The 23,812-nt window shown below is 43.3% G+C and overlaps 1 protein-coding gene across 1 annotated transcript in view; it reads left to right on the top strand.

Moving 5' to 3' along the window:
- The window catches only part of SAMD12 (sterile alpha motif domain containing 12), a 527,507-nt gene that overhangs the window by 501,819 nt on the left and 1,876 nt on the right, over positions 1-23,812 (top strand). Inside the window, exon 5 of the transcript XR_011259240.1 lies at positions 22,472-22,565. The gene's annotated coding sequence lies outside the window, so the exon portion shown is untranslated. The remainder of the gene's footprint in view (positions 1-22,471; positions 22,566-23,812) is intronic.

Here is a 23,812-nt window from a genome sequence, read left to right on the forward strand (position 1 = left end):
GGGGTAAACTTAAGCAAGTAGTATAAGGTACATTATTCAACCGAAAGAGGTCCTCTGTCATACTTCCTTAATAAGACTGACAATTAACAGGTGCTGGGCCATGCCTGTGTTGGATTATTCATGATTCAAACAAATCTCTGGATCTGTGCTCTAGGCAGACTGGACTGAGACATGCCTGCTCTTCCCTCACTCTCCTCTCTCTTGTCTCTCTCCTGCAAACTAGATGACCCTGGATAATATTAATTACTTCAGTTCAGTTCAGTCACTCAGTTGTGTCCAACTCTTTGCAACCCCACGGACTACAGCACACCAGGCCTCCCTGTCCATCGCCAACTCCCGGAATTTACTCAAACTCATGTCCATTGAGACGGTGATGCCATCCAACCATCTCATCCTCTGTTGTCTCCTTCTCCTCCTGCCCTCAATCTTTCCAGCATCAGGGTCTTTTCAAATGAGTCAGTTCTTCACATCAGGTGGCCAAAGTATTGGAGCTTCAGCTTCAGCATCAGTCCTTCCACTGATTATTTGGGACTGATTTCCTTTAGGATGGACTGGTTGGGTCACTCATATACATCAATAGATATTTTCATCCTGTAGCCCACTTCTTTGCCTGACACTGCAGGAATCAGAAATGCACAAGACATGAGTGGTCTGTGCCATCAAAGAACTTACCTGTGCAAAGATAGCCAAACACTCATGTCAGCAGTAAGAACCTATATAGGAGTACTTGAATTTGTTGTAGAAACAAAGAGCAGGAAGCAGACACTGTGGTCTGAAATCTAGTCCGTGAATATAAGTCATCCATAGGGATCCTAGAGTCTAGCACAATTTATCCAATAAAGCGAGAGCCCAGTAGATGTGAATTGAATGGATAAATGTATGGTTGAAAGTGGGTAAGGGTGGTCAGGACGTTTCCAGAAGAGAAACTTGAGTTAGGATGTAAAGGATTGAGAGACATGAGATGACATAAGGCAAGAGGAAAGTTCTAGAGGAATATAAGCAATGTTGCCAAAATAGACTCTGCCTAGAAATAAAATTAGGATTTGAATGGAGAATTAATGCTGAGGTTGATTCTGTAAAGGTTAATGCCATTTCAGTCCATGGCTTATACATTGTTGAATAGTCAGAGTCTGCTTCTAGCATTCTAACAAATGCTTCTAGCATTTGTTAATTTTGGCAGCAGAAACGAGAAATCCAAGGACCTGGGAGAGAGGCATGGCCTCCCTCTGCAGCTGACCTGCAAACACTTTCCTAAGCAGATGCCAAGGTTTTCATGTGTTTCTAAAACTTCCAAGTGTACAGTGAGAATCAGTGTACAGTTGGGACTTCCTAGTGGCTCAGTCGGTAAGGAATCTGCCTGCAGTACAGGAGACCTGGGTTCAATCCTTGGGTCAGGAAAATCCCCTGGAGAAAGAAATGGCAACCCACTCCAGTATTCTTGCCTGGGAAATCCCATGGTCAGAGATGCCTGGTTGGCTACAGTCCATGGGGTCACAAAAGTCAGTCGTGATTTAGCAACTAAACCACCACAACCACTACCACAAGATTTGTGTGACTATCAGCAGCTGAGCCTAAAGAAGTGTTGCTTCATGGTAAGACAAGCTGGGGTGTCGTCCTAGGACATATGCCATTTAGAATTGTCCCAGAGACAGGATATTTCCCCCAAATTTCCAGAAAGTAGTCACAAAGGATGACCAGGACCAGGACTCTTCCTCAACCTCCTTTATTCTTCTCTGTGGGCTTGGCTCTCTACATCTGACTGTCTTTCTGGTCTTTTCGTTCTTGCTCACATCCTTAATAATTGTCATGGAGTCAGGTGCCTTAGCAGAGATAAATTAACTGTGATGATGCTCCATTTAGGATCCATATGGTTCCTATTACCCAGTGAATCAGAACTAACATTCTGACTTTGTATATAAAAACCATTCACCAGGGTTCTTTGGACCTCATTCTTGTCCCTTTAACCTACATCTCAGTTTCTGCACTTGTATTTTTGCATCATGGAAAGTTCAATATCAGACTGTTGGAAGGCAGTTTGGTGTATAGAATATTGACTTCAAAACTGACAACCTTGGCTTGAGACTAGATTCTGTCACAAATGAGCTATCTGGCCCTCCCCATGCCTACACTTCATTTTCCAAAACCATGGCAAAAAAGGAACAACAGTACTTAACCTGTTACTCTGCCAGGATTATGGAGAAGAACCTAGTAGGATAATGTGACAGCCTTTGTAGAATGTAAGGCACATAAATATGTTAAAAAGTTGTTTTTCTTTTTGAGTCTTCTCTAAGCATATGGCAGTCTCAAATTACTATTTCTGTTCCATTATACAAGTAGCTATTGAAATCCCAAGACTTTCATAAAACCTGAGTCAGGTGAGCGTTGACAATGTCTGTTGAATTTCACAATCTCTTAGAATTTGATTCTATAGCTTCCTATATTTTATGCCAATATCTAAATTTATTCTTGCCCTTGTGGCAAATGCTGGCATGCTCAGTTATATCTGCTGAATTAATATATGAGTGACTCAATGTCTATTAGCCAGGATAGTCTAGGCTATGCTTCAATAACAGAAAAGGTGTGAAACCTCAGTAAGTTAATCTCATAGAACTTTATCTCTCACTCATGTAAAATCTGATGCAGACCAGTGAGGCTGGGGGAGGTCTCCAGAGACTCAGAGGGTCAGAGTTTTTTCTGTACTGGAATCAAGACTTGGTTTCCAAGATTGCCACATGGAAGGAAATGAAAAATGGAGAAAGCTCAGAACTTTTAATTGCCCTGACTTGGACATGACAGGTGTCTTTTCCACTCACAGCCTATTTTGTTGTTTTTGTTGAGTGGCCAAGTCATGTCCAACTCTTTGTAACCCCATGGACTGCAGCACGCCAGGCTTCCCTGTCCTTCACCATCTCCCAGAGTTTGCTCAAACTCATGTCCGTTGAGTCGATGATGCCATCCAACCATCTCATCCTCTGTCATCCCCTTCTCCTCCTGCCTTCAATCTTTCACAGCATCAGAGTCTTTTCAAATGCGTCAGCTGTTTGCATCAGGTGGCCACAGCCTATTGGCCAGAACTAATTGTAGAGACCAACCAGACTGCAAAAGAGGCTACAGAATGCAGGGGAGCAAATGCTGAGTGCCAGACTATTTGCTGAGTGCTAACTTCTCTGCCTGTGAAGAGCTGGCTCATTGGAAAAGATCCTGATCTGGGAAAGATTGAGAGCAGGAGAAGGGGATGACAGAGGAAGAGATAGTTGGATGGCATCACTGACTCGATGGACATGAGTTTGAGCAAGCTCTGGGAGTTGGTGATGGACAGGGGAACGTGGAATGCTGCAGTCCATGGGGTCGCAAAGAGCTGGAGATGAGTTAGCGACTAAACAACAACTTCTCTGCAACACAACATGGCCCTCCATCTCAGCAAGGGTCTTGCCTATTCCATTCCAAGTACTGTCCTAGCACAGGGAAGCGGAGCAATATGTCAGGCAGGCAAATTCCCTGATTTGGGGGAGGATATGTTGCGGTGAAAGGTTGAAAACATTCTGGCTGCACTCTGATGTTACAGTACATTGTTCTGTCTGCACTTCCACTTCCATTATTGTTTATCCCTGTACTTCACGTGTGTCTTTTTCGAGGGTGTCCAAGTTCTTGGAAGAATAGAACCAGGCCTATTCTGATCACTCTGTGCTCCTCCCTGGAGAAATGACACTTACTTGTCTTGCTTCAGCTCATGTCTGCTGGTCATGAGGGTCAGAAGCCCCTGTGGTTTCAGCTGGAAGGAGGGAAGGAAAGCTTGGAGGCAGCGCCTTCCAGCTGGCCTTGTTTAGATTGGCACTGTCTCTGTAAGCAACCATGACTCCAGAGCTGCTGGAAAATGTGCTTATCACCCTAGGGGGCTGAGCAGGAAGGGGAAGGTCCCAGCTGATAGAACTTGAAAGAGAGCTAATGGAAAACTGGCTTCAGCCTTTCAGTGGATAAGCAGGAGGAAGATGTGGGGCTCAGCCTTGGGGAATGAGCAAGCTGTGATATTATTTTTCACAATCATAGCCAGAGAGAAAGGAAAACTACTGTTAGTTTTCATTGGCTGAATGGAAGAAATACACAGTTATGTTTCCTTTCTCGGCTAGTTCCTTGTGACAGTCCTTCCCTTCCATCACTGGAGTTCCCTTCAGCTTAAAGAAAATATTTTTTTCCTTATCGGCCAAAACCCTGACACCAGTCTCTAGGTCGACTTCACCCACCCTGACTTGTTCCTCTAATGCAGACTGGCATTTCTTGATTCTCTGCACTGCGCTTGATAGCTGTGCTAGATATTGTTAGCATCCATGTCTACCACCTCTGTCTCCAGTTCACCTTCTGTCACATGCGCAGAAAGCTAAAGGGCTTCCCTGGTGGCTCAGAGGTTAAAGCATCTGCCTGCAACGTGGGAGACCCAGTTTCGATCCCTGGATCGGGAAGATCCCCTGGAGAAGGAAATGGCAACCCGCTCCAGTATTCCTGCCTGGAGAATCCCATGGATGGAGGAGCCTGGTAGGCTACAGTCCATGCGGTCGCAAAGAGTCGGACACGACTGAGCGACTTCACTTCACATTCCCCAGTCTCTCCTTGCTGTTAAGTCTAGATGCAACGGAGGATTCTTCCAGGAGATGTCCTCTCATGAGATTAGAAAGTGGAAGGGAGAAGTACCATCCTCTCCAGGGCTGGCATTGGTTGATGCACACGATCATCACATGGGAGCTTGTGCCGTGACCAGGGAAGCTGGTCTGGGAATGAGATTTGAGGCTGTGGAGTAGCTGGGATGTGAGCATGCTCTTCTGTAGCTTCTGAATTGGAGGTGGCAGCTGCAAGAGAAGCTTTGAGGCCTAGAGGTGGCCCCTGTTTCAAGTTCCTGCCTGTCTTCCTGCAATTTTGTAACCACTTTCCTCACTACTTTAAGTCCTATTCTGCTTGAAATATCTAGAATGGTTACTATTCCTTGGGCTTATTTTCTGACCCTCATGGTGCGGCTATGCACTGTTTCACTTGGATGTTCACTGACTACACCTGGCCCAAGTCACCTACCTGCCATTGGGTAATCAGGAGACACACTCTAAGATCCGTGTGCTTATCCCTACTCCAGGCCACCTCCTTCCTTATCATTTAAGGCTCAAATCAAGTTTGACCTCCATCCTCACCCTATTCCTGATTCCTCCATTCCAAGCAGATGTCTGTCCCATACCTCTTCATGTTGATTCATTCTGCCTAATATTGATACTTAATTTTCCTCTCTAATCTTCACTCCACAAAATGTAAAAAAAAAAAAGCTCCACATATACATACATTTTACATATGTAAAAATATATATATATACACATTCTTGCAGTTTTCCATTATGATTTATCACAGGATACTGGATATAGTTCCTTATGCTCTACAGTAGGATCTTGTTGTTTATTCATTCTATATATAATAGTTGTATCCACCAGTCCCAAACTCCCAGTCCATCCCTTCCCCGTCACCCCTTAGCAACAAGTCTGTCTTCTATGTCTATACGTCTCTTTCTGCTTCATGAGTTTGTGTCATATTTAGATTCTGCATATAAGATTCCACACATGACATTATATGGTATTTGTCTTTCTGACTACTTCATTCAGTGTGATAACCTCTAGGTCCATCTATGTTATTGCAAGTGGCATTGGTTCGTTCCTTTTTATGGCTGAGTGATATTCCATTGAATATATGCACCACATCTTTATCCATTGCTCTGCTGATGGGCGTTTAGGTGCTTCCATGCCCTGGCTGTTGTGCATTGGGGTGCATGTGTCTTTTTGAATTATAATTTTGTCTGTATATACACCCAGGAGTGGGATTGCTGGATCACATGAATCTCTAGTTTTAATTTTTTGAGTCATTTCCGTACTGTTCTCCATAGGGGCTGCACCAGTTTAATGCCCACCAACAGTGGGCACCTACAGTGTAGGTGGGTTCCCTTTTCACCACATCCTCTCCAGCATTTGTTATTTGTAAGCTTTATAATGATGGCCATTCTGATCAGTGTAAGTCTTGGTGGTGTTTTAATTCCCTCCAGTGTATTTGTATTTGTTGGAGGGCCCTGTGCTAACTTGTGGAGCATAAGAACACAGCACTCTTCCTCAGTTTAAGCTGATACTGCTCCTATTGTCTGCATAACCCAGTGTCTGTAGCGCAGTGACAAGCACTATTGGGAAATGGGGGTCACATTCTAGTGGAGGAAGAACCCCTATTACCAAAGAAATGGACAGGGAAGAGGAGGCAGAAAGAAACTGCCTTGGAATTTGTCCAAACAGGAAGCCCTGTGTTGTCTTCTTTGCTGACTTGATCACAGTTTTATTCTAAATTTCACATCTCAGGTCTCCTGACATTATTTCACAGCAGACGTCAAAGTGGCTCCCTCTCCCCCAATTTACATAGCTGCAGCTGGGCTAGGGACCCAGCTCCAGGAGCGAAGATACCAGCTGTGCATCCTACCAGGTTTTCTCAAGGGGAAACTTCGAAGTCATTTTCAAAGGTTAAAGGAAACTTTAACCAGTCTGGAAGCTGCTGGAAATATCTAACACGTACTTGATTTCTTTCCAGTCTAAGGAGAAAGCCTAAAGGATGGAGAGGCTATAGCTCATTGGTTAGAGAACACCAGGGAAATCAGAACGCAGTGGTGAATATCTGGTTTTGCAACTGGAAAAGTTCTCTCGGTAGTGAAGTTCCATCTTCCGCTTAGAGTCCCCTTGTGACTTTCCCGCTAGATCTCATTCTGTGGTTTTGGTCCTGGTTCTAGCCTTTTGGTTCATGAGAATTGATGGGAGCATCAACACTCTGAAAGCAGCTTCAGAGTGAGAATATTGGGCAGGTGAACAAAGGTTGTGGGGAGTGGGAGGGAAAGGAAGGAGGAAGGTATTCTGTAGGAGGCGAGGGGGAAGAAAGCGTGAGGGTTCTGAGAACACAAAGAGGAAGAAAGTAGATATAAACAACTTTTCTCCAATAGAAAGAAAGATCTTTGTCTAAGCCCTTTCAAGATGGAACCTGGGGCTTCCCTCGTGGTCCAGTGGTTAGGAATCCTCCTTGTACTGCAGGGGTCACCTGGTGCAGGAAGATCCCGCATGCCACGAAGCAACTGAGCACGTGCAACTACTAAGCCTGCAAGCCCTAGAGCCTGTGCTTCACAACAAGAGAAGCCACCACAATGAGAAGCCCTGCACACTGCAACTAGAGAAAGCCTGCGGGCAGCAACAAAGGCCCAGGGCAGCCAAAAGAAATTTTTTTTTAATTGAAAAATTATTTTTAAAAAGATCCAACCTGATAACCTCTTGTAATACTGTTTGGATCTCTCACTTTGTACAGACCAACTGGCAGGTCCTGTAGGATCATTTGTCATTTGTGCCAGTGTGCACTTGATTTCATGATTAGACTGCCAGGTCCTCCAGTCACTTCTCCAGTCATACCTGTGTGGTCTCTGGACCAGCAGCACCATCACTAGGGAGCTTGTTAGAAATGCAGACTCTCGGGCCCCACTCTATAGACATGCTGAATTGGAATCTGCATTTTAACAAGATCTCTGTATGATTCGTGTGTCCAGTACAGATTGAGAGGCAGGGCCCTACAACTCCAGAAACAAATGAGGAAAAGAGCGACAGTGAGGGGGTGAGCTTACTCTCTGGGGGCTGGTATATAGGAGTGTGTACTTGCCAGAGGCTCTATTCTTTAACATATTGATGGAGGTTAAGCAATAAATAAGCTAGGAGTAGACTGACGCACACGAGGAAAACTTGGTTGTCCTCTGAGCCAGTGGGCCTCAGTTTAGTGTATATCAAAATTACCTGTAAAACTTGTTAAGCCATAGATTTCTGTGTCCACTTTCTCTCAGGTTTTTGATTCAGTAGGACTAGGTGGGCTTGGGAATCTGTGTGGACATCCAGTTCCTAGGTGATGCTGATGGTGCTGATCCGGGACAACGCTTTGAGAACCATGTCCCCAGGCAATAAGGGTATTCAGATCAAAAGAATCTCCCTTCTGCAGATTGTTTGGAATCATCATGTTCTCCAATCCCACACTGAATTTGCCACGGGAGACCAGACCACTTTACAGTTACTTCCAGAAAGAGGCCCTCGTGGGAAAGCCCTGATGCATTTCAACCAGCTGTGTTGGGCTGGGAGCTAATTAGGAGGAAAGCTAGAATGGTCCTGCTTTCCCAGCCGTGTTATCCAGCAAACCCGGAGATGGTGCGCTTGTAAAGAAAATTACAGAGATGAGACCTGGAAGCTTCCATCTCATTGAGGGGAAGGTTTTGTCTTTTCTTTACAGGAGAAAGCTAACATTTCCCATCTCTCCCTTCACCAGAAGTAGGTAAGCATAAAACCAAAGTCAATTTCTTACAATTTAAATAGCCTCAGTACCAACCAATTATATTCCCGGACATGAGAAACAGCTGTTGTAACATTAGAGCTCCAACAGTTTCATCTCAGCTATTTAAAGGGATAAAAGAGCCAATATTTTCATTCCCTTGTGATATTATCAAGACATGATAAACAACAAAGACTGTAGTATTAATTACATTAATTTGGAGAGGAGAGAGACCACTTTAATTGCTCCAAGCTGGAGAATAATTTTTTATGGGACAGACAATCATTCCATAAATTCACATTAGAAAAGGTATTTTGTCTTTCTCTATCAGCAGCAAAATTTCTGGAGGCAAAAAAAATGACCACCCTGTTTTAAGGTGGATTTCGATGGGACAGAAACATTCTCGTTATTTCCTTGTGTCATTCATTGAACCCTGACTTGTCGAGCTATTTGAGAGAAAGAAGCACAGAGGAGTCATTTGTCTTGAAATAATTTGTGATCTATAAAAGGAAGTAGAACTGATAGCCAGATTTAATGCTTTCTCATAAGCAGAATGGATAGACTGTGTCACCTCCCTCTCAGGGTCAAGAAAACCAAATGAATAACGTACATCAGAATGCTTTGTAAACTACAACATCGTACAAAAGGGAAAAGGGAAAAGTCCTTTATCACGTGCTTTCTACATGGGGCACTGAGCTGGGTCTTGACTTCTAGGACCCGATTTTAATATTCATAAGAAATCTTAGGAAGAAAAATAACATTAGAAAATGAGAGAATGTAATAAATAGGTGATGAAAATGCCGATTTTGTCAATGTGGAAATTATTCAGATAAAATTATATAGTTCTGATTAATTAATGTGATATATACAGTATTATTCATGGTTATGTAATCTCTCTCACCCCAAAACACACAATAAATGCATACTGGCCAACATGCAGGCATGCTCAGTTGTGTCTGACTCTTTGTGACCCATAGACTGTAAGGTGCCAGGCTCCTCTGTCCATGGAATTGTCCAGGCAAGCATTCTGGAGTGGGTTGCCATTTCCCCCTCCAAGGGATCTTCCCTACCTAAGGATCAAACCCAAGTTTCCTGCATTTGCAGGTGGATTCTTTACCACTGAGCCATCGGGGAAGCCACATACTCACCACCACCTGGTCACATTATAAAATCACCCACACATTAACTATAGTTTTGGTAATGAAAATACATGTAAGTAAATCTACCCACGAAAAGCTCCTAAGATTAATAACATTTGGCTCCAATGGTTGTGACCGAAGAGGAGAATTTAGGCTGGTTCCAGAAAGAAGTCCAACGAGCTGTTGAATGTAGCAAATATTGCTCTGGCTTTGGAACAGACATTTGTAATTCAGGTCTTAGAGGATGCCATCCAGATTTCTGAAAGCACATGTTTTAAAAATGCTCTGTGAACCCTGCTAACAGTGTCACATTTTCCAGGTTCCCCTGCCATTGCCTCCAAAGTTAGTATGGAGCAGTATGGGGAATGGGTCTTGAATCCTCTTAATGCTCTGAAAACACTAGTTGAGGACAGGAGCAATTCACACACAACTAATTTCACACTAAAGAAGAAGGGATTCAAAGAAATGAGAAGTACACTCTAGGACTGTGCATTCCCCAGTTGCTGGCACCAGGGGCACTGCTATATATGGGAAGCCCTCACTGAAGGATGGAAAAACTCTGAATATTGCAACATTCTGAACAGGACCCCTTTTTATATAGAAAAATCTTTATAAGTTAAATGTCCAATAGGGGATTGCTTAAGCAAAATGTGGAACAACTGTATAACCAAAAAAAATCATGCAGTAGAACTGTGTAAGTCAATATGAAATAAGTCAATATGTGTGAAGTATATTGCAGGAGAGAATTTCCATTGCAAAATAGTGTTGTTCAGTATGATCTCGCTTTTCTCTAAAAATGTGTTAATATGAATAGGAAAATGTTAGAAGTATATGTATATGGAAATTTTAACACTGGTTGTCACTTGATAATGGGATTTCAGATCATTTTTATCACTTCTTCACTTATCTACACTTTTAGGATTTTCTACAATAATATGTGTGTAGAATTATATATATATGTGTGTGTGTGTGTGTGTGTGTGTATATATATAGTTTTGTACTGCCCCAGAGAGACAGTCATATGACTATCACCCACATTTTTTTGGAGTTTGTTGTTAACCCACTTTTAAAAGCTTAATTTTCATAAACACATAAACACCTGCAAAGAAACAACCTGTGGCCTAGCCAATATCCCATCTTTTGTCTTGCTAACACACTCCAAATATTGTCTGTCTATTGAGCAGTGACTTGCTAGGAAAAGTAGGCTCAGCCCTGATGGATTACTCTTAATCTAAACCACAGCGGTGGCTAATTTTGTGTCGACTCGGCCATGGGGTGCCCAGATGTTTGGTTAAACTGAATGTGTCTGTGAGGATGCTTCTGGATGAGATTTAACACTTGAATCAGTTGATTTCGTGAAGCAGATTGCCCCCCTCAGTGTGGATGAGTTTCATCCAATCCAGTAGCCTGCCTAGACTATGAAGATCTCCTCTTTCCTGAGTGTTGCAGAGCTGGGACATCAGTGTTCTTCTGTTTCTAAATCACACTTGTGCTGAGACTGGACCTTACAGCATCAGTTCTCCTGAGCCTGAGCCTCCAGCTTGCCGACGGTGGAGCTTGGGACTTGTCAGCTTCCATCGGCACATGAACCAGTACCTTATAATAAATCTCTTTATATACATATAATTATATCACACAGACGTATACATATGAACATATTTTTCCTCTACTGATTCCCTTTCTCTGGAGAACCCAGACTAATGCAGCCAGTCGCGGTCATTGCATTCTCTTTTGCTGGTGATTTATAGCATGGACTCACATCTGGTCAATGAAATGTAAAAAGATGCCGGGGAAGGGGTGTTCCGTGGTGCTTTTCCTCTTTAATTAGAAGGACAGCGGCATGGCCAAAAGCTGGTGTGGCTCCTCTTTCTTCCTGCTTTCGGTGGGGTTATGTGAGGACAGATGCCTAGAGCTGGTGTAGCCATGTGTTAGTCGTGTCCAACTCTTTGTGACCCCATGGACTGTAGCCCGCCATGTTCCTCTGTGGGATTCTCTAGGCATGAATACTGCAGTGGGTAGTCATTCTCTTCTCCAGGGGGTCTTCCTGACCCAGGGATTGAACCTGGGTCTTGTGCATTGCAGGCAGATTCTTTACCATTTGAGCCACCAGGTGTAGCCATATTATAGCGTTATTGCCGACTTTACTGATAGAGAAGTAGATGGAAAAATGGGAACCCTGAGTTCTTTTTTAAAATTGAGTTATAATTAACATACAGCATTATAATCCTTTCAGGTACACAACATAGTGATTCAATATTTTTATATGTTATGAAATGATCACCACAATACAGGCAGTATTCCACGTGTGTATGTGATATCCCCACAACTTATTTATTTTTATTAACGGTTAGTCCATACCTCTTAATCTCCTTCGCCTCTGTCATCTGCCACCCCCCAGCCCGACCTCCCTCCCCTGTGGCAACTACCAGTTTGTTCTCTGTATCTATGAGTCTATTTTTGTTATGTTTTGTTTGTTTTGTTTTTAACATTCCATGTATAAGTGAAATCATAGGTATTTTCTTTTCTCTGACATTTTTCACTTGGCATGATACCCTCCAGTTCCATCAACGTTGCTGCAAACAGCAAGATTTCATTATTTTTATGAGTGAGTAGTATTTCATTTTATGTGTGTATGACTGTATATATAGTAACAACACGTACTGTCTTCTCTTGGTTTCTTTCCCTGTGGTTTGGCAGATTCCTTCAGTATTACTGGGCTTCCCAGGTAGCACTGGAGGCAAAGAACCTGCCTGCCAGTGCAAGAGATGGAAGAGACAAGGGTTGGAGCCCTGGGTTGGGAAGGTCCCCTGGAGAAGAGAATGGCAACCTGCTCCAGTATTCTTGTCTGGAGAATCCTATGGACTGAGGAGCCTGGGGGGATTGTTTTTCCTTTGTGTGTGTGTGCTCAGTTGTGTCCAACTCTTTGTGACCCCATGGATTGTAGCCCTTCAGGCTCCTCTGTCCATGGGATTTCCCAGATGAAAATACTGGAAAGTGGGTCACCTTTTCCTCCTCTAGATCTTCCTGAGCCAGGGATCAAACCTGCATCTCCTGCTTTGGCAGGCAGATTCTTTACCATTGAGCCATGGATGAAGGCCTTTACTTTTTATGTCTCCATTGTAAGTTTTTGGTTTGTGGTTACCATGAGGTTCTTCTATGGCAACCTGTATGTGTAGTCTTCAATTTTAAGCTACCAGTTGCTTAAGTTTGAAGACATTTTAAAAGCACTATATTTTCACTCCTCCTCCCAATGTTTCATATTTTTAATATCATACTTTATATTTTGTGTACCCCTTAATTACGCACTGTAGTTACAATTGACTACACTACTTTTGTCTTTTAACCCGCATTGTAGGTTTTTTAAGAAGCTGATCCACTACTTTTGCTATTTGCCTTCACCAGCATGATTTTTCCTTTTATATGTTCTCTTATTTAGTTATGTCCTTTTTATTCTACTAAAAGAAGACTCTAGCATTTCTTGGAGGGCCAGTTTAGTGGTGTTGAACTCCTTGAGTTTTTCTGTTTCTGGGGAACTCTTGATCTTTCAATTCTGAGTGGTAACCTTGCCTGATAGAGGACTTTAGGTTGTAAGATTTTTCCCTTTTAATACTTTAAATATATCCTTCCACTCCCTCTGGCCTGTAAAGTTTCTGCTGAAAAATCAGCTGAAGCACCTATGGGGTTTCCTTTTGTGTGATTGGTTGCTTTCCTCTTTCTGCCCCCTGGATTCTTACTGAAACTATTAACCTGCATCACCAACCAAAGCCAATTTCTAGACCACCAGTTAAGTGAGAAGCTAAGGGAAAGACATTTTATTTAAAGCACTTTTGAGTTTGCCTGTGCTGTTTCTTATATCAGAAACTAGCCAAGGAACAAACTCAAGGACATAGTGGCGCAAGGAGAGGGACAAATTGAGAGAGGAGCGGGGAAGCAGATACATTACCATATGTAAAATAGATAGCCCGTGGGAATTGGTTGTATGATGCAGGGAACTCAAGCTGGTGCTCCGTGACCACTTAGAGGGGTGGGATGGGGTGGGAGGTTGGAGGGAGGTTCAAGACGGAGGTGGCATATGTATATCTGAGCCTGATTCTTGTTGATGGATGGCAGAAACCAACACAATATTGTAAAGCAATTATCCTCCAATTAAAAGTAAATAAATTTAAAAAGAAACCAGCCAAAGAAAGAAAAAGTATAACCCCTCCCCCACGTTTATTATATTCTGTTAATCTTTGCAAAAATTTGCTCTTTATAATCATTTCAGCCACAAAGTTAGAAACTTTAAAAGATAAATCATTGATTGTTTGCCTGTCGGTCCCTGGAGTAGCCCCTGCAGAAAGACAAATACCTAGAATGAGATCCCTTCTGCCAATGACATTGTGCTCACATTGTGAGGGGCCGGACACATACCTGTCGTTGGAAGAAAAAGGGGAAGTGGAGAAAAGGCTCCCTTTTCTTTCATGAGTGATATCAATGCCACTGAATCACTCTCAGACTTCAGAGTTCCTTGGGGAAGCAATCATTCCAGCTTTTAAAGGGTAAAACTGGTTTTCTCTGGCAGCATGGTTTTATAGTAAATTTCATCTCATCATGTCTCCGGCAAGGGAAACCTTTATTTTAAAAGGTTTAGAGTGGGAAACAGTTTATTGACGACACTGGCCGTGAAGACAGAAGAGGCACACAGGTTCCCAAGGACTCAGCCTTGGGTCTTCGCAGCTTGCCTCCAAGCCCTTCCCCCACAGGAGACTTGGGAAGGGGCCAAGAAGATGGCTGAGTTGCAAAACCTGATGTTGGCTGCTTGGCCATGGGGCCACTTCATTACTCTAGGAACATTCATTCTGGGACAGTTAATGACCACTCCATAGAGCCAAATGAATACTTGGGTGCAGTCTTGAAAACAAGACCTCAGTTCGGTTCAGTTGCTTAGTTGTGTCTGACTATTTGTGACCCCATAAATTGCAGCACGCCAGGCCTCCCTGTCCATCACCAACTCCCAGAGTTCACTCAGGCTCACATCCATCGAGTCAGTGATGCCATCCCGCCATCTCTGTCGTCCCCTTCTCCTCCTTCCCCCAATCCCTCCCAGTATCAGAGTCTTTTCCAATGAGTCAACTCTTCGCATGAGGTGGCCAAAGTACTGGAGTTGCAGCTTTAGCATCATTCCTTACAAAGAACACCCAGGGCCGATCTCCTTCAGAATGGACTGGTTGGATCTCTGACCTAGACAGTAGTAAATCTACTGAGAATAAGACTCAATAGGCTTAGAGAAATAAGACAGCAATTCTAGATGTGTGCCTCCTTTCACTGATTATAAGCACTGAAAAGTGAATGAAAATCAACTTATCGTAAAGAAAATCCCATGCTGCTAGTGGCCTGTATCATTTCAAAGATGATTTACCAGGCTGATGATTGATTTCCAAGACGTACTTGTTTCCAAACCTTTGACTTAAATTTTTATTTTATCTTTCCAACCCTCCTGGTAAAATTACATTAAGTTAGGGATTCATTCACTCCTTCCCTCATTCATTCCACATGAATTTTATGCACACTTAACAGTGTGGCAGGTACTGTGCGAGGTGTGCAGGAAACAGAGGTGAAAAATAGATCATTCTTGTCCTTATGAAGTTAATAGTCCTTCTGAAACTTCTAGTGTCTCAATCAACAGATGCAATAAGATAGGAGCAGCAAAACTATAGAGACATGGACAGCAATGCTTGACGCCAGATGAAATGATCAACTTCACACAGAGGGGATTCAGTAAAGGGAGCCTTTCATTCCATGCAGTTCTCTTCCACAGCTTTAGCAAGCCGAAGTGATCCATTTTCAGATTTCAGTAAATTAGTTGGTCTTAAAGCAAGACTTGATTTAAACCATATATCTACTCCATTTTATTTTAATTAGCTTTTCTTGAGAATATGGGTTTATCTCTTAGCCATTCATTCAACAAAAGTTTATTGTGCACAATTAGATGCTGGGTAGGTTGGAGAATTCTGGCTTTCAGTGTAAGTAAAGGAAAGAAGAGGTAAAGATTGGTTTGAAGGGAATAACAGGAATAATTGTGAGTCTAGGTCAATTTCATATTGGTGACTAAGAGAATATTTAGGAGCCTGGGCCTCATACATTTAAAAAGCAATTTCCCACCTTAGATTAATAAGACCAACTGGTGCACATCAGTTTCTTTCCAATTAAAGGGAGGATCTCAGTGCTGCATTCAAATCAGTAACTGAACTTACTCATAAAAACAGCACAGTCAACATAATATTGCTTCCCTTGTGGTTCAGATAATTAAGCATCCCCTGCAATGCAGGAGACCTGGGTTTGATCCCTGGGTTGGGAAGATCCCCTGGAGGAGGAAATGGCAACCCACTCCACTATTCTGGCCTGAAGAATCCCATGGACAGGGAAGCCTGGTGGGCTATAGTCCATGGAGTTGCAAAGAGTTGGACATGACTGAGTGACTAAAACACCCACACACAGCTTAATAGTAATGATTTGACTTAAGGCCCTACTTCTGCACACACATATATGCTACACATGCACATATATGTAGTACATATGATACATTTATAGCTTTCTAGAAATTGATATATGATTTAGACAAAAAGGACAGACAGCACTAATACCATGATAAGTATGAAAGTGAAAATGTTAGTCACTCAGTCATGTTGCACTCTTTGCGACCCCATGGACTGTAGCCCACCAGGCTCTTCTGCTCATGGGATCCTCCAGGCAAGAATACTGGAGTGGGTTGCCATTTCCTTCTCCAGGGCATCCTCCCCACCCAGGGATTGAACCCCAGTCTCCCACACTGCAAACAGATTCTTTACTACCTGAGTCACCAGGGAAGCCCAATACCATGATAACTTGCCCACATTTTAAAGATCCTTCTTCCCTGGCGATCTCAAGCATGTTACTCTGAATTCCACCCTGAGAAATGCTTGGAAACAAGCCTGGAAGGAGAAGACACCCAAAGAGCCAAGTGGCGTGTGGAGTGGGACTGGTAGAATGTACCAGAAGCTCCCAGAATGTGACAAGGGGACTTTGATTTGAAGGGTGTGGGGAAAAAAATAAATTAGACAGCAACTGAATAATTCAGTCAGGTTGTTGGGCAGGAGTTAAGAGGTACACTGTGCTCGTGTAAGGAGTTTGTGTTTTTGTTTTTTTTTAAAGAACACCCAAGTGGAGAACATGGAGATATAATTTTTCTTGACACACCAATGTACAACGAGAACATATATTTAGTAACATTCGCCTCCCTGCACCCTGAGCAGCTGTTCAGCTCCAGCAAACACTCCTCCTTCCTGCTGGGGAAGGAGAAGCGTGCTGCACGAAGCTTCTGGAGTTGCCAGCAAGAGAGAGAGCTGGGGCCAGCCTTCCAGAGCCACCCTTCCCTCTCTCCACTACTAGGCAGCAGGGGGTCCAGCACCACCATGGTCAGGAAGGGGAAGAAGATGCTCAGAGGGAAGATCAACCAGAAAGTCCTGTCTAACCGCAGCAGCAAGAGCACTTCAAGTTCAATCCTTCTCAAAAGCAGGGGGCAGGAAAGAGAATCTCCTGAAATTAATCCCCTGCTTTGCTCCATGAGGTTGTAAGTCACTAGGCAGGGTTAGGGGCCATCAGGGAACTATTCTGTATTGCCTAGAGGGTAGACTTACGGGAAGTGGAAGACAGGATGTATCAACCTGGGGTCAGGTCATGCTTTTCCAAGGAGTGACAGAGAGGACGTCTGGTTTTCTACGTTCACAGTTACCTTCTTGACAGTTTTTGATAGGAGCCTCGGGTGTACAGGTGGTGGTCAGGATGGGCCAGGATGGAGAAAGGCCCTGTGTAAATACAATACGTGATCCAGTCAAGGATTGTTTCCTGGGTTTCCTTCTTCCTCTTCTCTCTCTTCCCTCCCTCCTTCCCTTCTTTCCTTCCTTCTTCCACCCCCTCCCTTCCTTCTACTATAGTGTAGTGGTGTTACTCAAAGTGTGGTCCCCTACTGGCAGCATCATTGTCATCATCACTTGAGAACTTGATAGAAATATAAATTCTTGGGTCCCACCCCATATTCACCCAGGAGGTAATCTCTAAGACTAGGCAGAAAGATGTCAATTCCTAGATGAAGATATAGAAAGACATGGGGATGGTCTTGGATACTCTCTCACTCTCTCACTTGCTGTGAGGGAAGCCAGCTGCCCTATTTTAAACATCCTTTTGGGGAGGGCTCTGGGGCAAGAAACTAATATCTCAGGTTAACAGCCAGTAATGACTGAAGGTCCACCAACAGCCGCATGAGTGAGCAGAGAACAGGATCTGCCTTAGTCAAGCCTTGAAATAGCATCAGCTCTCCCCGACACCCTGATTAGAGGAGACTTTGAAAGTCTCTGAGCCAGAGAACCTGATTAAGCTGAGCCTAGACTGCTGGTTCACAGAAACTGGAGATGATACATATTTGTTGTTATAAGCCTCTAATCTTGGGGTAATTTGTTACACAGCAATAGATAACTAATAGAACTATTGAATTAAAAACTCTGCAAGCGGGGCCCTGGAATGTCTATTTTCACATATTTTCCAGGTGACGTTCACACAAGGTAGTTTGAGAAGCACTGCATGTGACTAAGAGTAGAGGCTTTGGAGCCAGACTACTTGGATTCAAATCCTAGGTCAACTCCATCCTAGCTGTAAGAGCGTGAGCGGCTTACTTAACCTCTCTGTGTCTTCGTTTCTTCTGTAAACTGTTACTAACGATAGTATATACCTTTAGGTGGTGTAAAGAGGATTAGTTGAATTAATATATTTAAAGCACCTAGTACATTGCCTGGCAACATCAAGTACAATACATTTAGTGGTGACTCATCAACAAATGTTTATAAGGCACCAACCAAGGGTGAGGCATTGTGCTAGATGCTGGAGTTACGAAGATGAATAAGACATAGGTTGACTTTTCTTGGGACTCTTGTCCCAGGAGATAGGCATAGAAAAAAATAAACACAATGTAAAGTTAAAATGCTGGGCTTGGGCTTCCCATGTGGTCCAGAGGTTAAGAATCTGCCTTGCAATGCATGGGACACAGGTTTGATTCCTGGTCTGGGAAAATCCTACATGCCGTGAAGCAACTAAGTCTGCGAGCAACAGCAAAGACCCAGTACAGCCAAAAATTATTTAAAATAAATAAAAATGTTGGGCTTGATTCTGGAGCCCATCAGCGGATGGAAGGATTAAGGAGAAACTTGATAAATGGGGTACTTGGAGGGATATGGGCTTGATTGCCCCCAATGCCTTATCTCAGTTTTTCTGAGTCTCTCCAGCTTCCTTTTTATATGGAGAACTGGCAAACCTATCATCACCAACAGCCTCCTTAGATAGCAGCTGCTTAAATGCAGGGCCTGGTGTCTTATTCACAAGGCTGTAGCCACTCCGTCCGGTTTTCTGCTCCTAATAAGGCAGCCCAGTTCATCTGACCTTCGGGTGTCAGCATCTGCTCTTCCTTTGCTCTGAAAGCTTCCTACCCCACCTCCTTGCAACACAGGCTCCTTCTTAGCCTTCATGTCTCTGCTCACATGCCTCCCTGTCTCTGCTCTCACTGCCTGGTCACTCTATTTAAATAATGCCTCCATTTCAACACGCTTTTCATACCCTGAGCACCACTAGAATCTGGCCCTTGCTTCATTCGTTTATTTATTTGTGAGTCTCCCTGAGTAGGCTCCACGGTCTCTCCCAGGTAACATTTCGTCTGTTGTATTCACATGGCCCATGCCCAGTGCCCTCCCTGAGACATAGTAGGCTTTCAATAAATATTTGTTATTGATGGATAAATGAATGAATGGACATGTCCCTTTGCAGCCACTGTAACACTTCAGCATGATTTGCTGAAATGCCAATCTTAATCACAAAGGGCATTAATTCAAATTCTGGAAGACAGAACTGCTGAAACACCAATTGTGAAACCAAGTCACTTTAATTCTAAGGGGTTGCTGGAGAGCCCAGAAGAGATGGAGAGTAGGCGGCCATTATATTATTAGGCATTTACTAAGCACCTCCTCCTAGGTGCTGGTTGCTCTATTAAATGTTTTATATGCATTACTTCATGTACATCTGAAGTAGTTATTGTCATTGGGGAGAGCAGAGGGGGAGACTGAGGCTTAGAGCCCGTAATTAACTTGCCTCAAGTCACAGCCAGTGTGAAGTAAAAGTATTATGACGGAACTCAGATGGTCAGTCTCTGAACCTCCTGGGTTTAACCACTCAACTCTCTTGCCCCCAATGGAATGCAGCTCATTAGGTAAATATTCTGCACAGATGGAAGTGTACACAGCTGAACAGCTATATGACACCATAACCAGACCGGGAAACATCAGAAAGTTCTCTGATAGCCACGAAATGACAACCCTGCTGGTCATAGACAGTGGTAGGTCATTCATGGGGGCCCTTCTCCCGCACCCGGGGGTGTGTTGTTCAGAAGCCAGGTGGTCAGGACAGCCACAAAGTGTCCCACCCCCTCCAATTGATGTGAGTGTTCTCATTCTCCAAAACCTGTTTGGTGGTTTCTTCCTAAGCCCCTAAAGGATTAGCATCATCCTCCCCAGGATGGCTTATAATTTGTAGCCACTGGCAACTCCTGTTGCAAGGAATTCAAAGATCAGACAAGCCAAGGAGCAGGTGACAGGTCATATCTAAACTTAGATGGACAAGTTGTCAGGGTGGGAGGGACAATAACTGAGATGGGGAGCAGTTTTACAAAGCACTGGGGCCTGTTTGCATTGCACCTGGAGCAATCTTTGACCAGGGGTTCCTATTAACAACAAGCCTCCACAGGCCTCAAAGAACAAGATAGGAGTCAGGCTTATCCAGTCTTAAACAGGACTAAAGTCTGCATTTTTCCTGTGTGATAAGGAATTATTCGGCCTTCAATGAGGGCAGGCTCCTTCTTGGGTAGAAGAGAACAGTTAGGAAAAGTGAGAATGCTTCTGTAGGCAATTCCCTTCTCAAGGCTTAATTTAAGCCAGAATGTATATTTTTAGTCTGCTTTTGCATTTGTGACATTTAAATATTCAGATTTTCAATGAGACAAAGCCTATGCTGAAATTTACATATAAATATATTGAAATATATTTAAATACGAGTCTTCTTCATACCTTTTTTCTTAGTGTTCCCAAGCTGTCTGCACTTCCACAAGGGGATCAGTCTTTGGGAAATGAAGAATAAAGGTGTCTAAAGAGAGAAGTAGAGAGAGATTTGTTGGGAAGTTGATGTACTTGGGTAGACCTAACACTATGTATCAGTCAGTCACTCAGTCGTGTCCAACTCTTTGCGACCCCATGGACTGCAGCATACCAGGCCTCCCTGTCCATCACCAACTCCCAGAGCTTACTTAAACTTGTGTCCATTGAGTCGATGATGCCAACCAACCATCTCATCCTGTCATCCCCTTCTCCTCCCACCTTCAATCTTTCCCAGCATCAGAGTCTTTTCAAATGAGTCAGTTCTTCGCATCAAGTGGCCAAAGTATTGGAGTTTCAGCTTCAGCATCAGTCCTTCCAAAGAATATTCAGGACTGATTTCCTTTAGGACTGACTGGCTGGATCTCCTTGCAGTCCAAGGGACTCTCAAGAGTCTTCTCCAACACCAAAGTTCAAAAGCATCAATTCTTTGACACTCAGCTTTCTTTATAGTCAACTCTCACATCCGTACATGACTACTGGAAAAACCATAGCTTTAACTAGGTGGACAGTTTACAATTTGAGGAATGATTTTTGTTTGTTTCAGCTTCTCTGATGGCTCAGAGGGTAAAGCATCTGCCTGCAATGCAGGAGACCTGGGTGGGGAAGATCCACTGGAGAAGGAAATAGCAGCCCACTCCAGTATTCTTGCCTGGAAAACCCCATGGACTGAGAAGCCTGGTAGGCCACAGTCCATGGGGTTGCAAAGAGTCAGACACGACTGAGCGACTTCACTTTCACTTTGTTTGTTTAGATTACAACTTTTCAGAGTGACAGTTTATCCAGGCGAGAGGTCAGTCCCCAGCCATGCAGACTTTGGTAGATGTATGTGTGTATTTTAATCTATTTAGAAAGGCTACAGACTTCCTGAAAGGCTACAGGCTTAGAGGCTTCCTCCTCAGACCTCAAGAAGTACGATTCATGGAAATAGAGCAAATTTGATCAAATAACAACCTTGAAGCATCACTCAAATAACTAGCTTTACAGTCCATATTATCACCATGCTAATAACTAGTTACCCATACACGATACATGGACCACCAACTTTAAATGATTTTGACAGTCATGAACTGCATTTGAATCACTGAAATAGGACTGGACATAATCTAGCCTCCCTCAAGTGAATTAGCACGTACTTTTAAGATCCTGCAGAGTCTCTCAGTTATCACTGCAGTCATCAATAATTATGCACCAAGGGTAGTATATAAGTGCAAGAGGATACACATTTTTCAGTTGATAGATAGAAGACAAACTTGATTCCACTGGCTATCAGAAGTTTAATATTTTTTTTCCCCTAAGTGAAGGGAACGTTGACAGACTATTGCATAACAAAGAATAGTACAATCTAGTGGGGAAAATTGGCTTGAATTGTGGGTGTCTTCCTGATTTCATCACCTTTGATAGTTGACATTTCCATTTCTCATTTTCTCTCAGTTACTCATCTATAAATGGATGTTCAAATGTTAATAGGGACCCACACAAATGTAGCAACTTCCTCCTCTGGTAAATTATACCATGGAACCAGTTTTATTGTGATTCTTTCTTTCCATGTCTGTTTCTCCTCCTGGAGTTTGGGCTGTGTGGAGCATGAATTGTTAGAGGAATGAAACAATTCCTTGGGAAGGAAACAGAAGCTACCAAGACAAGCCAGCAGGGTGGAGCTTGTGCTTCCACCAGGGGTCAGTAAAACTTTCACAAGGCCCCTAGAATGGCATCCAGACTGAGGGAAGGCTAACTGAGGTAAGGGTAACTTCTTTGTCACCATTTGTTCCTCAGAAAACACTCACCAACGAGAGGATGTCCTGTCACGGAAAACAGCTGACAGTTTCACGCTGTGAAATACACATGGACGACACAGATAAGTATAAATGTAAATGACTTGAACCATGTCAAGCACTAGAGTTAAGATCATAGAGGAAATTCTCAATTTAAATGTGCAGTTTTGATAAACACTAATACAGACTATCTTGCCTCATAAGCAATCGCAGGCCAAGTATCCACCAACTTGGCTTATTGGCTTGACTCTTGTCATTGTTTCTGTGCTATGAAGACAGGACTTAAGTTTCCCTTCTCTCCTGGCTTGCCGTCCTGGCTTCCAGTTGTTACTGTAAGGAATAAAGACTTGAGAAAAATGGACATGAATCTGAGCAAACTCCAGGAGATAGTGAAGGCCAGGGAAGTCTGGCATGCTGCAGATCATGGGGTTGCAAAGAACGGGACACAACTTAGCGACTGAAGCCGACAGTATAAACTTGACTTCCTGCTTCCATTTTTGCTCTACTATCAGTGAGAGGGAGCTGTTAAAAATGGAAATCAGATCATATCACTCCCCTGCTTAAAATCCTCCAGGACTTATCCATTCCACCGAAAAGAAAATCCCAGTACTTTGCCCTACCTGCAGCACCAGGGCATGTAAAAGTGCCTGCATCTTCTCTCTCTCCCTCCTGTCCTCTTCCTTGCACTCAGCATACTCCAGAAACAGTAGCCTTTCACCTGATGCTCTAACTCAATGGTTCTCAAAGTGTGGTTCCTAAACCAGCAGCATTAGCATCTTCTGCGTAGTGGCTAGAAATGCAAATTCTTGGGCCATACCCAAACTCTACTGAATCATAAGTTCTGCGGGAGGGCCCCAGCGATCTGTGTTTGAACCAGACCGTCTAGGGATTCTGTTGCCTGCTGAAGTTTGAAAACGTCTGGTGTAGCTCCTCAGACTCACTTCTGCCTCAGGACGATGTACTGGTCAGACCCTTTTCCTGGTATGCTCTTCCCAGGGCTCTTTCCTCATCAGCTGGACATCAGCTGAAATGTTAGCACCTCACCAATCATCCTATATTTTATTTTATTTAAAGTCTTTTTTTTTTTAAAGGAGTGTATGCACAATTTTATGTATTTGTTTAGGGAGAATGTGCACAAGTTTATTTTTCTGTAGTGGTGTTAAATTTTTTAAGTGTTTATTGAATTTGTTACAATATTTTTTCTGTTTTCTGTTTTGTGTTTTTTTTTTTTTTTTGCCACAAGTCATGTAGGATCTTAGCTCCCCAACCAAGTATTGGACCAACACTCCCTACATAGGAAGGCAAAGTCTTAACCACTGAACCGCCAGGGAAGTTCCTATTT

This window comes from Ovis canadensis, chromosome 9 (assembly GCF_042477335.2).
Source record: "Ovis canadensis isolate MfBH-ARS-UI-01 breed Bighorn chromosome 9, ARS-UI_OviCan_v2, whole genome shotgun sequence".
Lineage (NCBI taxonomy): Eukaryota > Metazoa > Chordata > Mammalia > Artiodactyla > Bovidae > Ovis > Ovis canadensis.